General features: G+C 54.6%; 1 protein-coding gene across 2 annotated transcripts in view; it reads right to left on the bottom strand.

Moving 5' to 3' along the window:
• PNKD (PNKD metallo-beta-lactamase domain containing) overlaps positions 1–13,899 on the bottom strand; it is an 89,253-nt gene that overhangs the window by 18,761 nt on the left and 56,593 nt on the right. The gene's annotated exons all lie outside the window — the stretch shown is intronic.

Raw genomic sequence — 13,899 nt, 5'->3', positions numbered from 1 at the left:
AACAAATGTACAAATGTGCTTGACACAATGGATGGATGTATGGATTGTGATGAATTGTACGAGCCCCCAATAAAATGCTTAAAAAAAATAAAACCATCACATATAGCATTCTACTCCAAAACAGATCTTGAAATGTTCTCTTTGATGATGAACACATACTTTTGCTTTTGAATTTGTCATTTGCAGCATAGTAACCACAGACTTGTGTGATTAAAAAGAGCTGGTACCAGTCCACTTCACCATTTCAGCTCTAGGACATCAATCTTTACATGCTCCATTTTTGATAAAGTCCAATTTTTCATGATTCCTACTTCGTCCATTCCACGCTCGGATTATTAATGGATGTTTGCAGCGGTTTCTTCTCCGTCTGAATCTGGCAGCAAAGGAAGGTCCCCAGAGCTTCGCTCCAGCCCCTCGTTCAGCCTGGCTCTCCTCTGAGGGGGCAGCTCTTTTCCCAGTCATATTCTGAGGAGCTCCCCTGCCAGCACTGTCTGCTGCTATTCCTGGTCCCTCAGAAGGTCGATGCCTAATCCTTCCCACGATGTCCTCAGTCTGAAAGAGCCGCTGAAATCTGGTGGCCAAGGGTGACCCTGCTGGTATTTGAAATACCAGTGGCATAGCGCCCAGCATCACAACACAAAAGCCACTACAGTAGGACAGAGTGGCAGAGAAGCGACAGGCCCATAGAGTGAGAAATTTTACCAGGGAGGCATCTCTGCCCAGGAATAGAGCTCAGAAGGCCGGAAGGGATGAAAAAGGACAGCTGGAAGAGGTAAATGTGTTGTTACATTGTGGCGATCGCAGTCGACGTTGCAAAACAAAATGTGTAGGAACTGTGGAATGGAAAACCAGTATGTGAAATGTCATCCCCGCTCTCCACTGCTATCCAGTCAATTCCAACTCACAAGCACCCTACAGGGCGGGAAAGGACTGTGAGGAGCAGGCCAATGCACAGCCCACACGACCACCAGGGTTCCTTAGAAGTTTCATTTAGAAACAAAAGGCCCTTAAAGACGGATCTTGTTTGTAACCTATGATAACAAGGAAGGGGAGAAAGCTGCCAAACCGCACTAAGTGATCCAGGTTCACCTTGCCGGTCATCATGCGCACACATCGTTTGCCGCGTGATTTGAAGTCCTGGAGAGGGTGCAGCATGACTTCTGTGGCCTGTGTGCCCAAAATGCATAACCATAACTTATTCCTGTAAAACAGCAGATACATCCTACCCGAGGGACCTTCCACTAAGCCTCCGGACAGCACGCTCCACTCCGAGGCTGGCAGACCCCGAAAGGCACAGACCACCTGGGGGACTGTCCCAGGTGGAGAGAGACCTCGGCGAGTAAACACAACGTGGGATCCGCAGTGGATTTGGGACCGGGCCATGGTGTGCCATCTGGAGACCTTTGGATCCTGTCTGGATCATAGGTGAGAGGCTCGGGCCAATACCCATCGCTTGGTTTCGACACCTAGAGCTGAAGTTATGAACGATGCTCACATTCGGGGAGCTGAGGGAAGGGTGCATGGGAATTCTCTGCACTAATTTTGCAAGCCTGATGTTACCTCAAAAGGAAGAGTTTCAAAATGAAAATAAACAAATCCAATCACCTTTTCCTCTGTGCCCTGACACCCAGTCCACGGAGGTTCTTTCTCCCCAACACCTCTCCATGGGTGGTGCAGGGGCCCTGGTGCCAGTCCTGACTCACCCCCCCGCCTAGCTCTGTGACCTTGAGCAAGTCATCAGTTTCCCTACCTGGCAAAGGGCAACACTGCTCCATCCCTCTAGGGCGGAGTGGAGATGAAGCAACTGACAACCAGATGAAGCGCTCTTCCGGTGCCTGGGAAGCTGGCGGACAGCAGACCAGCATGCTTAGAAGCAGCTGAGCTTGCTTCAGAACATGAGGGTCCAGCTTGGAGAGGTTGGCAAGGAGCGACTCCCGAGTTCCTATGAGAACCTCAGTGTAGGCTTTACGATGCCAAGGAAGGTCACGGAGGGCACCCACACTGATGGCCCCTTCACTGGTAAAAAAGTCTCCATCCCAGAGCATCTTCTGGGTGGCATGGAAATCAAGATGAAGATGCAGAGAACCACTGTCACCTCTACTATATCCGACACAAGGACCTTTGGGTGCTACCTGGTAGAGAGATCAAAAAACCCTTGCCACCGAGACAATCCTGGCCCACAGCGACCCTGCAAGGGCATGGGGGCACTGCCCATAGGGTTTCCACTCACAACTCACTGGCATCAGGTTGATTCCAACTCAGAGTGACGACAATGCCTAGGGGATTCCGTGGCTGTAAACCTTTATGGGAACAGAAAGCCTCATCTGTCCTTGGAGAAGCAGCTGGTAGGTTTGAACCACTGACCAATGAGCAACACACTACGCCACCAGAGCTCCACTGAGTCCTCCCAGCTTCTGTACGCCTCCCTGGAGCCGACGACCACAGGTTTCCGTCCCAGAGGAGCTGAGGGGTCCAAGCTGATGGCCTTGTGGTTCGCTGCCAGGCACTAACCCCTGTGCCACTGCCCGCCTGCTTTCAGAAAGAGGAAAGACCAGAGCCAAAAACTTAGGTGGAGTGGATGACAACTCCTGGTGACCCTAAAGGACAGAGTAGAACTGGCCCGTGGAGTTTCCAGGGCTGTCATCGGGACGGAAGCAGACAGCTACATCTTCCCGCGGGGAGGGGCTGCTGGGCTTGGATGGCTGACCCTCCCTGTGCAGCCTCACAGCGTAAGCAGAGTGCCTCCATGGGTGCCTGAGGAGGGGCCGACTGAAAATGAATGAAGGGACTGGAACTCCGAGCTGGGCTGACGTGCTGGGGAGGAGAAAGCCTGAGAGGAGACAGAGAGGGCCTCTCTCGCTCGGGAGGGCAACGTTGGAGCTGGACACAGATACTGAGAGACGAGGCCACAGATGGTGGGCAGGCGTGTGGCCTGTTCGAGAACTTCTGGGAGGCCTCTGGGTGATCAGGCCGGGCTGCGAGGCAGAAGGGGGGCCGAGGGGGGTGGGCAGGGGCAGGGTGTAGGCCTCAGTGAGAGGGGTGGAAAATTGCGGGCAGAGTTTTACAGGGGCTTTTGAAAGCTGGGCTGCTGTGGGGAGGGCTGTGTGGCAGGTGGCCTCAGGTTACTGAGTCCTCTGGGTGGGAGGTGGCAGGCCTGGCCTCCAGAGCCCACTGGATTTGGAGAAAGGTGGGGTGGATGAAGAACTTGACATCCTTTTGAGAGGCCTGGGGAGCCTGGCTTGTGGGCAGGGGGAGGGACAGGGGAGGGCCTCCTGGGGAGGGAGGGAGGAGTCTGAGGACCCAGTGAGGCAGGGACACTGGCCCAGGGCATCCTGTTTCTGACAGCTCCTTCTCCACATGACTCTCAGAGAGCTCTGCCTGCCAGCGGCCTCCCAGTTATCACCCTGGTCACCTCCTCTCAGGTTCCTCTCTCCCTGGGAGAGGTCCTGCCAGCACGCGCTCTCATTCCACTCTCCTGGGGGGGGGAAGTGACCAGCACTGGGTCCTCTGGCCCAACCACAAGGGTTCGTCTGGAGAATGGGCCCTCACAGCTTGAATGCAGGCCCAGACAGAGCCTCCTTCCCCACCTCTCTGCCTCCAATCCAAGCTGCACCCCGACAGCAGGTGCCTGGAGCACCATGACTGATTGAGTCAGGCTCCTGCTCAAAATCCTTCTGCGGCTCAGCTCCCACTTCTGAAAGGAGGGCTAGACCCCCAGTAAGTCCTTCATGAACCGGAACCAAAGCAAGACTCTCTCAATCCCCTACCCAGTGAGAAGCCTGCACTCCCAAGAGTGACAAAGAGAATGTGAGGGCCCATTCTCCAGAGCACCCTGTCTACCTATGTATCCAGAGCTGCTAGAGCCACAAGTGGGTGACTTTCACAAACAGAAGTCTATCCGTTCACAGTACAGGAGGCGAGAAATCCAAGTTCTGGGCACCTGCTCTCTGTCAGCAATGGAGGAAGGCCTTTATCTTTTTTCAACATGTGTTGGCTACACATTCCTTGTCTATTTCTCTGTGACTTGGCATTGACCTGCCTGAGTCTAGAAGGTTCTTAGTGTAGGTAGCCCGGGCCCCTCCTGTGCTTGCCTCTCCTTTCTTTTATCTCTTGTAAGATAAAAGATGTTTCAGGCTAAACCCCAGGGCAACCACCCTTCCATCCGCTCAGGGCTGTGACCTGAGTAAGGGTGCTGCATCCCACCCTAACCTTCTTGCAGCTGATTATAGGACCCTGCCATCAGATTACACCATGGAGGAGAATGACATCATGACATATCTGCCACCCCACTGAGAATCACAACCCAGCTGGATTGACACATACTTTTGGGGACCGCAATTTAATTCATGACACTCCCAAATATTCCTCAGTGGCAAAATGAATAAGTAAACTGTGCCATCTTTAAACTGTGGAAAACCATGCGGCCAGGAAAACAGATGTTTAGAGCAGGGGTCCTCAAACTGCGGCCCGCCGGGTGTTTTTGCCCCGTTTGTTTTTTTATTTCAAAATAAGATATGTGCAGTGTGCATAGAAATTTGTTCATAGTTTTTTTTTTAAGCTATAGTCCAGCCCTCCAACGGTCTGAGGGAAAGTGAACTGGCCCCCTGTTTAAAAAGTTTGAGGATCTCTGGTTTAGAGCAACAGGTCTCAACACGCACTAGCCTCGAACACCTGGATGAAGCTGAAGGACATAATGAAGAAGAAGTCTAAAAGCTCCAGGGAAGTGAAATCACTCGGTGTGCCTCTTCGATCCAGAGTCTCTCTAACTCCCATCACGTGTGGAGGATTCTAAGGAGGGGGCTGGTCAGTTGTGTCCTTCCATAGGCTATCAAAGGAAACCATCTCAGAAACAGAGAGGAATTCCATGACCGGGGGTTTAGCCTGTAACAAATTCCATGACCACAGTGGGGTGTGGGTGAGAGACTGGCCTGTAGTGGAGGTGGTAGCAGAGGCACCAGAAGCTGCAGTACTGAGACCACGAGACAGAGCAGAGGGCTTCCCAGCCCCTGGAATGAGCAGTGCTGAGTGCTTTCCAGCAGGATAGCTTGCAGAATGGGGTGCCCTTTGAGCACTTATCAGAGGCTAAGGGAACTTTGTAACCTTTGTCTGGGCAGGGCAGAGGTCTTGGGGCCATGGAGCTGAGAGGCCGAGGATCAGAGAGAGCCTGTGGGCATGGCTAAGGTAACAATCAAGCCCCATAATCCTGGGTATTGTCCATGAGTTCTGTGTGACCTGGCGACGGATGAGCAAGCCCAGCACAGAAGGGCAGTGCTTTGGGACGGGATGGATGGCTGGTGTCAGAATAGAGCAAAGTTGGAGTGGGGAGGCATGTCTGACTCCAGCCTTGTGGCAGTCCGCCTTGGGCTGGTGTGGAATTTTCCTTCTCCCTTTGTGTAGCCAGAGGAAGTCAGACTCAGCTTCCCCTTCCCTCCCTGCCGCCGCCCCCCCACCCACCGTAAGCTCAGATGCTTACCAAAGGCGTCCAAGCATACAAAACCATCATGGACAGATACTGTGTAGGGATACGTGGTAAAATAAACTGTGTGAATGGGTGTTCCACATCCAGTTTAGAAGTGGCTATCTTGGGAACAGGGGTGGGGACACAGAGGCTCCCACCAAACGCACTGGCATCAAGTCAATGCCTACCCCTAGAGACAGGAAAGAGCTGGCCCTGGGAGTTTGAGACTGTAACACGGAGCAGCTGGTGGTTTCAAACTGCTGACCTTTCGGATCACAACCCAATACGTAACCACCATGCCACCAGGGATCCCAATATCCCAGTACATGCCATATTATATTTCTTAAGCTGGGTGGTGGGGATTGTCACCTTATCTAGCCTTTAAAAAAAACTCATTAAACTAAAATAACTCATTAAACTCAGACCTACTGCTCTTGCTCCTTGCCTCTGCTCCAGTGGCCTCTCTGTCCGGAATACCCACCTCTCTGCCCTCCAGGCTCTCAACCTACTGGAAGCCTAGCCTTCCTTTGCTCTCTGCTCTGCCTGCGGCATTGTCTCCCACCTGCCAGGAGCTCAGCCCCTCAGTGGCCGGGGTCCTGGGCCCCAACTCAGGGACAACTAACAACAAGCTATCAGCCTGGGTCAGCACCTCGCAAAGGGCTGGCCACAGCACTGACCACGTCCCACCTGCTGGTGTGGGTCTTCCTCTGGGACCCTCCCTGCACTAGTGGACACGCAGCAACAATGCTGCTTTAGTGACTGAGAGAGGCCAGGCTGCAGACATGGGTGTTAAAGAATTGAACAGGTGAACTGCAGACTATGTGGTCACGTTGTGCCGGACGGGCATTTTGCCTCCTTTTCAGTGACCTCCACCTCTTCCCGACACTCTGCTGCCCTCGCAGATCTGGTCAAGCAGGGCGCTCCTCAAAGCAAGTCACCTAGCCCCAGGGGCATGGGTGGAGCTGTGTCTCTGGAGCTCTCTGTCCCAATTCATCCGCCACCCTGCCCCAGGGTCTGGACACAGGAGCCCCGGCTTGGTGTACAGCACTGGGCTATTAACAGAATGGCTGGAAGTCTAAACCCACTCAGAGGCTCCTGGGAAGGCAGGCCTGATGATTGGCCTCTGCTCCAGGAGGGGAGAGGAGGAAGGGGGCCCGGGGAGGCGGTGGAAGGAGCGTGGGACCAGGCCTCTGCAGTCAGGGTGTACAAAAGCTTCTGCTGCGAGTGGGTTAGGTGAGAGTACCTTGGGCAGGTCGGGTCACCTCTCCAGAGCCCAGAATCATCAGAGGCTTTCCTGGGCCCTTCCCGTGAGCAGGTGAGCAAGTCATAAGCTCAGTGAATTTCTGCCGTCCTCAGGACACCCCATGGCAGGTGCTATTATCACCATCTGCAGTACACAGACAGGAAACGCAGGCCCGGGAGGGAGGCAGGAGGTCATGTGCTGAGGACCCTGGTGTCCTGAGTGTGGGTCAGAGACCCATCTGCTGGCAGCTGGCCCCCAAGTCCACACTCAACTAAGATCCTCACCAAGCCGCAAATGACGGGGTAGGAGGCGATGAATGGGTCTAAACTACTTGGGAGCAGAGCCAATTCCTCTGAGAGCTTTTTCTGGATCTGGTAGTGCGGTGACAATTACCCAGACACACAGCCCAGAACCCGGCCACTGGGCTTCCAGGAACTCTGGTGTTAGCCTTTTTTGGGTCGTGAACTTGGAGGATCTGGTGAAGGCTATGAACTCTCTCCAGGTTCCGCCCCTTACACATGCAGCCTTCTGCAGAGGGTCAGAGAGCTGGACACCTTGGATGGGGCACCCTGTGCTACAGAATCTTGAGCAGCTGTGGTTGGCCTTGGGTGTCTGGAGTTGTACACGGGGGTACCAGGGCATCAACAGCTTGGACACCTCAACTTGGCCCTGCCTTTCGTTCCCTTCTCTGAGTCCCTTGCTGCACCTCACCACCAGTATGATCATCAAGAGTGGACCTTGTGGGATCGCTTTGAGGTACCAGGGCTACCCTCAAACAGGTCCTTGAATACTTGGAGAGAGAGCACTACTTGGAACTTGCTATGCTGTCCCAGGGCATGTCCACGCTCTCTTCCTTCTTTATGCCAGTTGCCAAGCTCAAGGAGCAGGTGGATCTGCTGATGACAGCAGATGTGAATATGAGCCGTGTGTTGAAGCAAAAGTGGGGCCGTCATGTGCGGGCACTGGTGCTTGAGCTGTGCTTCAATGACAGGATTGGCGAGGAGGTTGAAGTCCCTTATGTAAGACACACCCTCCGCTGAGGGCACCCTCCCCTGCCCCCTAGGCCCACTCCAGCCCTTTTCAAGCCGCTGGTGACCCAGGGCTCCTATGTGACCTCTGGCAGTGGCATATGTAGCTAAACCTGGAGTCTCCTTCACCTCCTCCCGGAACCTTTCCTCTTGCCGCCTCTTCCTACCTTGTTTGGAATCCGAATCCTAATAAAGAATTATTAACAACCCCCCCCCAAAAAAAAACCCTAGCAAGTACACATGTGCACACACATTTTCTCTCTCTCTCTGTCTCTGCCATGGAATCGATCTGATTCTGAGCAACCCCCCTGGATAGGGCACAGCTGCCTCTCTGAGTTTCTGTGCATCTAACTCTTTACTGGAGTAGAAAGCTCTGTCTTTCTCCCTTGGAGCAGCCGGGGGTTTGGAACTGCTGACCTTGAGGGTCACAGCCCAACATGTAACCCACGATGCCACCAGGACTCCTTAAGTCTATCTCCATGGTGCCCAATTCTGGCTGGCTGGTTCCATGGGTCGAGTTGTGAGCCGAAGGTGAAGCGGATTTAGCAAAGGGGGAGGTAATCTGACAGGCGCAGAGATCATCTGTCTCCTGGCCCAGCATGCTTCAGACCAGTGGGGACCTCATCCCCATGGGTTAAGCCCTCGCCAGAGAAACAACTTCCTTTCGTCCACTGCTAGAGACGAGATATAGCAAGTTGTCAGGGCCTAGGGGTGCTCTCCCTCTCTGTAAATCCAAGCCTCTCCCCCTCCCTGAGAATACAGCGGAGCCCTGAAACGGCAGGTGACATTGACACCGCAGGCCTGTGGTGAGATCCCAACACTGTGCCACAAAGTTTCAGGGCCGGGCCACAGGCTAGGTAGGCTTTAGCACGGTGGAGCCTCCCAAAAGAGGGCCTTGGACCGCCTACACCGGAATCATCTGGGGGTGCTAGTGGGACAAGAAGATCCTGACTTTCCCCTCCTCCTCCCCACCCCCCCTTCTCGGATTCCGACCCGGCACTTCTGGCCCCAGAACTACCCACTACCATTTGACCGCAGAGATAACAGTTTCCTGTCTGGTCCGCTGGGACCCAGGTGGGAGACGGGGAAAAGTACTCGTGTTTGGGGTGGGCCACCTCCACAGCACCAGCCACACAAATGAGGGGTCAAGGAAGGAGCACCTGTCAAGCCGTGCCTCACTGAACCTCCAGCCCCAAGGGAGGCTGGGGGGGGCGCGGGGCTGACTGGGCAGTGAGAGTCGGGCTCCCTCAAGGCCCTCTCTGGGACACACAGCACAGACCATACAATGGGCCTGTCTTCCTTCTTCCCAGCAGCCTCAGGGGCCTGAGGACTTTCCAGCTGCCAATCCTAGCTCAGCCTTAGGGCACAGCCTCGGGCCAGCAGGGCAGAAGGGACAGGATCATGGGGCTCTGCGTGTGCATGCTGAGGCCCCTGGTCAGGGGACATTTTTGGTTCCCTTTTTCGTGCCCCATCCCCCGCTCCCAGACCCAGGGTGCCCATTGCAATGGGCCAGACAGGACATTCTATGAAACAAAACCCAGGACACAGAATTCTACCGCAGCCAGGACCCGCTCCCAGGCTGCTTCAGAACCAAGGTCTATGTTTTTTGCCGACTCAAACCAGACAAAACTGAAGAAGCTAATGAGACAGATAGGGAAGGGAAGGGCCTCACTGACAAGAGCGCAAGCCGGCCCCCAGGATCACAGGAGGAGCAGTGGAGGGGCATGCCAGCCCCAGACTCTGCAGCTCCCTCCACAAGAGGTTTGGCTTTTGGCAAGGGGGTGGGGATGGACAAATGGCTGCCGAGGGGCCTGGATGGAGCCAGAGAGGCTGGCCTCTCCAGTGCGTCTCAGGCCCGGCCTGGCCAGGAAGCCTGGATGAGTTCTATCTTCTTCCCTGTAGCCCAAGGCCCCCTGCTCAGGCAGGTCCCTAGGTTTGGTTGGGGATTTGATTTGTTTCTTTTGGCTCCGTTCCTCCCCTCCTTGGCTCAGCCCCAACCCCCAAACCCAACCCACTGCCTTTGCGTCAATTTCAACTCACAGTGACCCACTGGAAGTGCGTAACAGATAGGGTTTCTGAGGACATCAACCTTCTGGAGGCAGACTGACTCATCTTCTCCCGTGGAGCAGCGGGTAAGCTCAAACCAGCGACCTCTCCACTAGCAGTCCAATGCTTAACCACAGCGTCTTCACGCTAAGCCCCAAACCCCCAAAACCAAAACCACTGCCACCACAGTGACTCACAGCCACCCTATAGGACAGGGCAGACTAGCCCCTGTGGGTTTCCCAAACAGTAACTCTTTTTAAAAAATCATTTTATTGGGGGCTCATACAATGCTTATCAAACGATAGCTCTTTTTTAAAAATCATTTTATTGGGGGCTCGTACAATTCATACCAAGCGGTAACTCTTCACGGCAGTAAAAAGCCTCATCTTTCTCCCTTGAAGCAAATGGTGGTTTTGAACTGCCACCCTTGTGGATTGCAGGTCAACATGTAACCACTACAAAACCCAAAAACCAAAACCAAACTCACTCCCATCGAGTGGATGCCGACTCATAACAAGCCCCTGTGGGTTGCCGAGACTGCACCTGTTGACAGGAGTAGAAAGCCCAGCCTTTCTCCCAAAGAGTTGCTGGTGGTTTCAAACTGCTGACCACTCAGATTGCCGCCCAATGCTGAACTACTACGCCACTGTACACTCTCGTTTCGGGGAGACAAATGATCAACAAATGGACACGTCCTCGTGGAGTTCTGCACCATCAGCAGGGTAGGGTGAGAGGAAGGGGTCCAGGGTCTCTGGGGTGGGCGGGGCAGGACAGGAGGGGCAGGACTCTCTAACAGGGTGAACTGGGAGCAGAGCCCTGCAGGAAGGAAGGCAGGAGGAACAGCAGGTGGAAAGCATGGAGGGGGACATCTTGGAGGGTTTGGGGGACAGCTAAGAGCTGAGCTGTGGGGCCCAGGCAGACGAGCAATGGGAAGGGCTGTAAAAGTGGAGTTGGGGGGCGAGCAGGGGCAGGGGAGGGTGGAAAGGTGCCAGGAGAGAAGTGACTTGTTTCTGCCTTAATCTTCAGTTTCTGCTGGGTGCTGTGGGGAGTACTTTGGGGTGCTGGGACAGAAGGAGGCTGGTACCACCTGACCAGGTGAGAGACGAGGTGGTGGCAGGGGAGGTGGGGAGAAGCGCTCAGATTTGGAAATAGTGTGAAAAACTGACAGGCAGAGACCTAGGGAAGAGACGTGACAAGCCCCAGGAGAGAAGAGCAGGAAGGGTTCAGAGGCTGGGATTCGGATGGAGGCAGGTCTGGGTGAGGTGTGTGAACTCCATTGTGTAGGCCAGGCACTTCGAGCAGGAGAGGTAGCCTGGCAGCAGAGGGGGGGCGGGGGGGTGGGTGTCTGGGGCAGCAGCCAGAACAGGAGGCCAGAGATGGGGGAGCATAGAACTTGGGCTGTAGCTTTCCAAGACCCCCAAGGCCTGTGGGAAAGGAGAGCCTGCTCCCCTGCCTGTTGCTGTTAGGCTCCTTGTCTACCTGGCCTCCACTTGTACCATGAGCAGGTGGTCCATTCCCCCAAGGCCCAATGGGTCTGAACTCCAGCCTCTTGAGCAATCGAGTCAGTGGGCCTCGCTGACTCCAGATAAGGGGTCTTTTTCCTCTTGCAATAGAGGAACAAGTAAGGGGTCGTTGGTTTTACTTGGGTGGGCAGGGTCAAGGACGATCCCTTAAGCTTAGGGGCAGCGAGAGCTCACTTGGTCAACTCTTGTGCCTGTGTCTCCAGGTCTGCAAGACGTTCTGAGTCTCTCGAGTCACGCCTTGGTCCCCACTGGCCTCCACCCTGCAGACACAGGCTTTCCTCAGCGCTGCTCTGCAAAAATGCCCGAGGGGGCCAAAAAACAAAAGGGAAACTGAGCCAGGAAGCCAGGGCCACACACAGGTGTTCCAGCCTCCTTTGGGGCACATCCTATCACTGCAGGGCAACTGGCTATCTTCCGGTCCCTGCCACAGGGCATCTGGGCTCCTGCCTAGACCTACTGGCACACTCCTCTTGCTCTACTGCTTGGGGACAGCAGCCAGACCCCACTCACATCCTCGACTTGTTCAAGGTCACCTGGCTACTAAGCCACAAATGAGGATTCAAAAGCAGGTTTGTCCAATCCTGCACCTTACTCGCTTTGTGACTTTACACACTGCCTTCTAGACACCGCACACCCAGACCAAGCTCATGGCCATTGAATCGATTTTGACTCACAGCAAGCCCTGTAGGACAAGGCCAAACTGCCCCCTATGGGTTTCTGACACTGCACATCTTTATGGGGATAGAGAGCCTCATGTGGTGGTTCAGAACTGCTCACCTTGTGGTTAACAGCCCAACTTGTAACCCACTATGCTACTAGGGATTCTTCCTGGACCCCTCAAACCAAAAATCAAACCCACTGCCATCAAGTTGATTCCAATTCACAAGGACCCTATAGAATTGCCCCTTGGGGTTCCCGAGACTGTTAAAAGCCTCCTCTATCTTGTCATAGGCCCCTCAGATCCTCCAAGTGGGTGTAGCTTCAGGTCTGCTCCGCTCCCGTGCCTGTCACCCCAAGGCAACTGTGGTTGTGTTCAAGGAAAGCCTGGTGTAAGTGGTCCCGCTCCAAGGATGGTGATGCACTCCAGCCCATCTCTTAGTTCTTCCAGCATCTCCTTCCCAGCCTGAGAAAGGCTTCCCTCTGCAGCCACTGCAGCCACACCTTCAGGATGGAGCCTGCCCCTCCCAATCATGTCCCCCCCTTTCCATCCTTCCTGGAGGCCCAGTGCCCCCTCCCCCCTGCCCTCCCCCTAACACCTGCCTGCTTTTCCCATCTGGTTTCCTGCCAAAACCACCCCCCCCACCCCCACCCCACCCCCCACCCCCGTCATTGGCCCCTCCCTCAAGGGACAGGGCCAATTGTTTCCCTGGTCTTGGAGGGGCAGGTCTGGAATCCTGGTTCCAGCACACCCTTCTGGCTCTAAAGACTGGGAAGCAGATTCCAGGGCAACCTCAATATCCAGAGAGAGGAACATCCCCAGGGATCCTGGAGTCTCTGAGAATTCCAAGTTTGGGACTAGCAAATTTTCCCAGATCCCAATTCTAGGAATGTTCAAAACCGAACAGAGGATTCTGAGGCATGGCCTTGGGGGAGCTTGATCTCAGGAATTCTGAGTTTGGCTCCTGAAGGCAACTTCGGATTTCCCACTTCCTCGGCCTATTTGTAGGACTTCAGTCTTAACCAACGTTGAAAGCTACAAGCAGACCTAAAAAATATTATTCCTCTCTAAGTAGGGACGTGAAATTCCCAGAAACTGTATGGGAAGAAATACCTTGTCTTTTCCCCAATACGAAGACCTTTAGATATTTATAAACCTTGTCGTGCTTGTTCTTTGTAGAGTGCTGATAAAGTGGCGCAGTATCTAGGGCAGGACCAATGTCTGGGACGCTAGAGACCTGCGTGTCTTCAAAGACACACACACACTGCAGCTCCCCTCACTGGGCCTTTATATTTCCATTTCTCAGACTTGATGTTCTGGAAGTGTCTGGGGTGGTCTGGGAGGAGGGGCAATTGCACAATGTCTTCTCTGAGACTCAGGAAATCCCGGGCGGCCTTCCCCTCCACCTGGCTCATGGCCAGGGCTCCCACAATGCCCATTGCCAACATCACTGTCCCTGAACCTTGGCTTGAAGTCTTGCCTCTTGGCCCTGCCGCTGGCTAGGAGAGGAGGAGGACGGTGGGTGGTGGGAAAGGGCCCTGGGCGGCCAATGTTCTCGGGTGAGTGGCTTCCTCCCTGTCTCTCAAGTCTCTGTGGCAGAACTAGCTGGCTACCGTGCTGGCCGGCAGGACCCAGGAAGAGGGGGGCAGAGGGAGGAGGCAGGGAACAGGAAGAGGGGGCAGGGAGTCCCTGCAGATGCACGGACAAGTCATTGAACCTCAACAAGTCTGGCTGAGTGGCTGGGTCAGATTTCACAGCCCAGTGCTCAGGATTCTGGCCAAGATGGGGGAACAAAAGGGTGGGGACACACTGACCTACTGGTTTGGGGGTCCTGATGAGGAAGCAAGGGCCCAGCCTGAGTGGTGGGGTATGGGGTGGTGGGAAGAGAGACTGGGAGACAAAGGATTTGGAGGTTTCAAATGTCAGGGGATTCGAGGGAGCCT

This window comes from Echinops telfairi, unplaced genomic scaffold (genome assembly GCF_000313985.2).
Source record: "Echinops telfairi isolate 266 unplaced genomic scaffold, ASM31398v2 ScPeMD7_3;HRSCAF=10, whole genome shotgun sequence".
Classification (NCBI taxonomy): Eukaryota; Metazoa; Chordata; class Mammalia; order Afrosoricida; family Tenrecidae; genus Echinops; species Echinops telfairi.
This window is presented reverse-complemented; position numbering and strand designations above follow the sequence as displayed.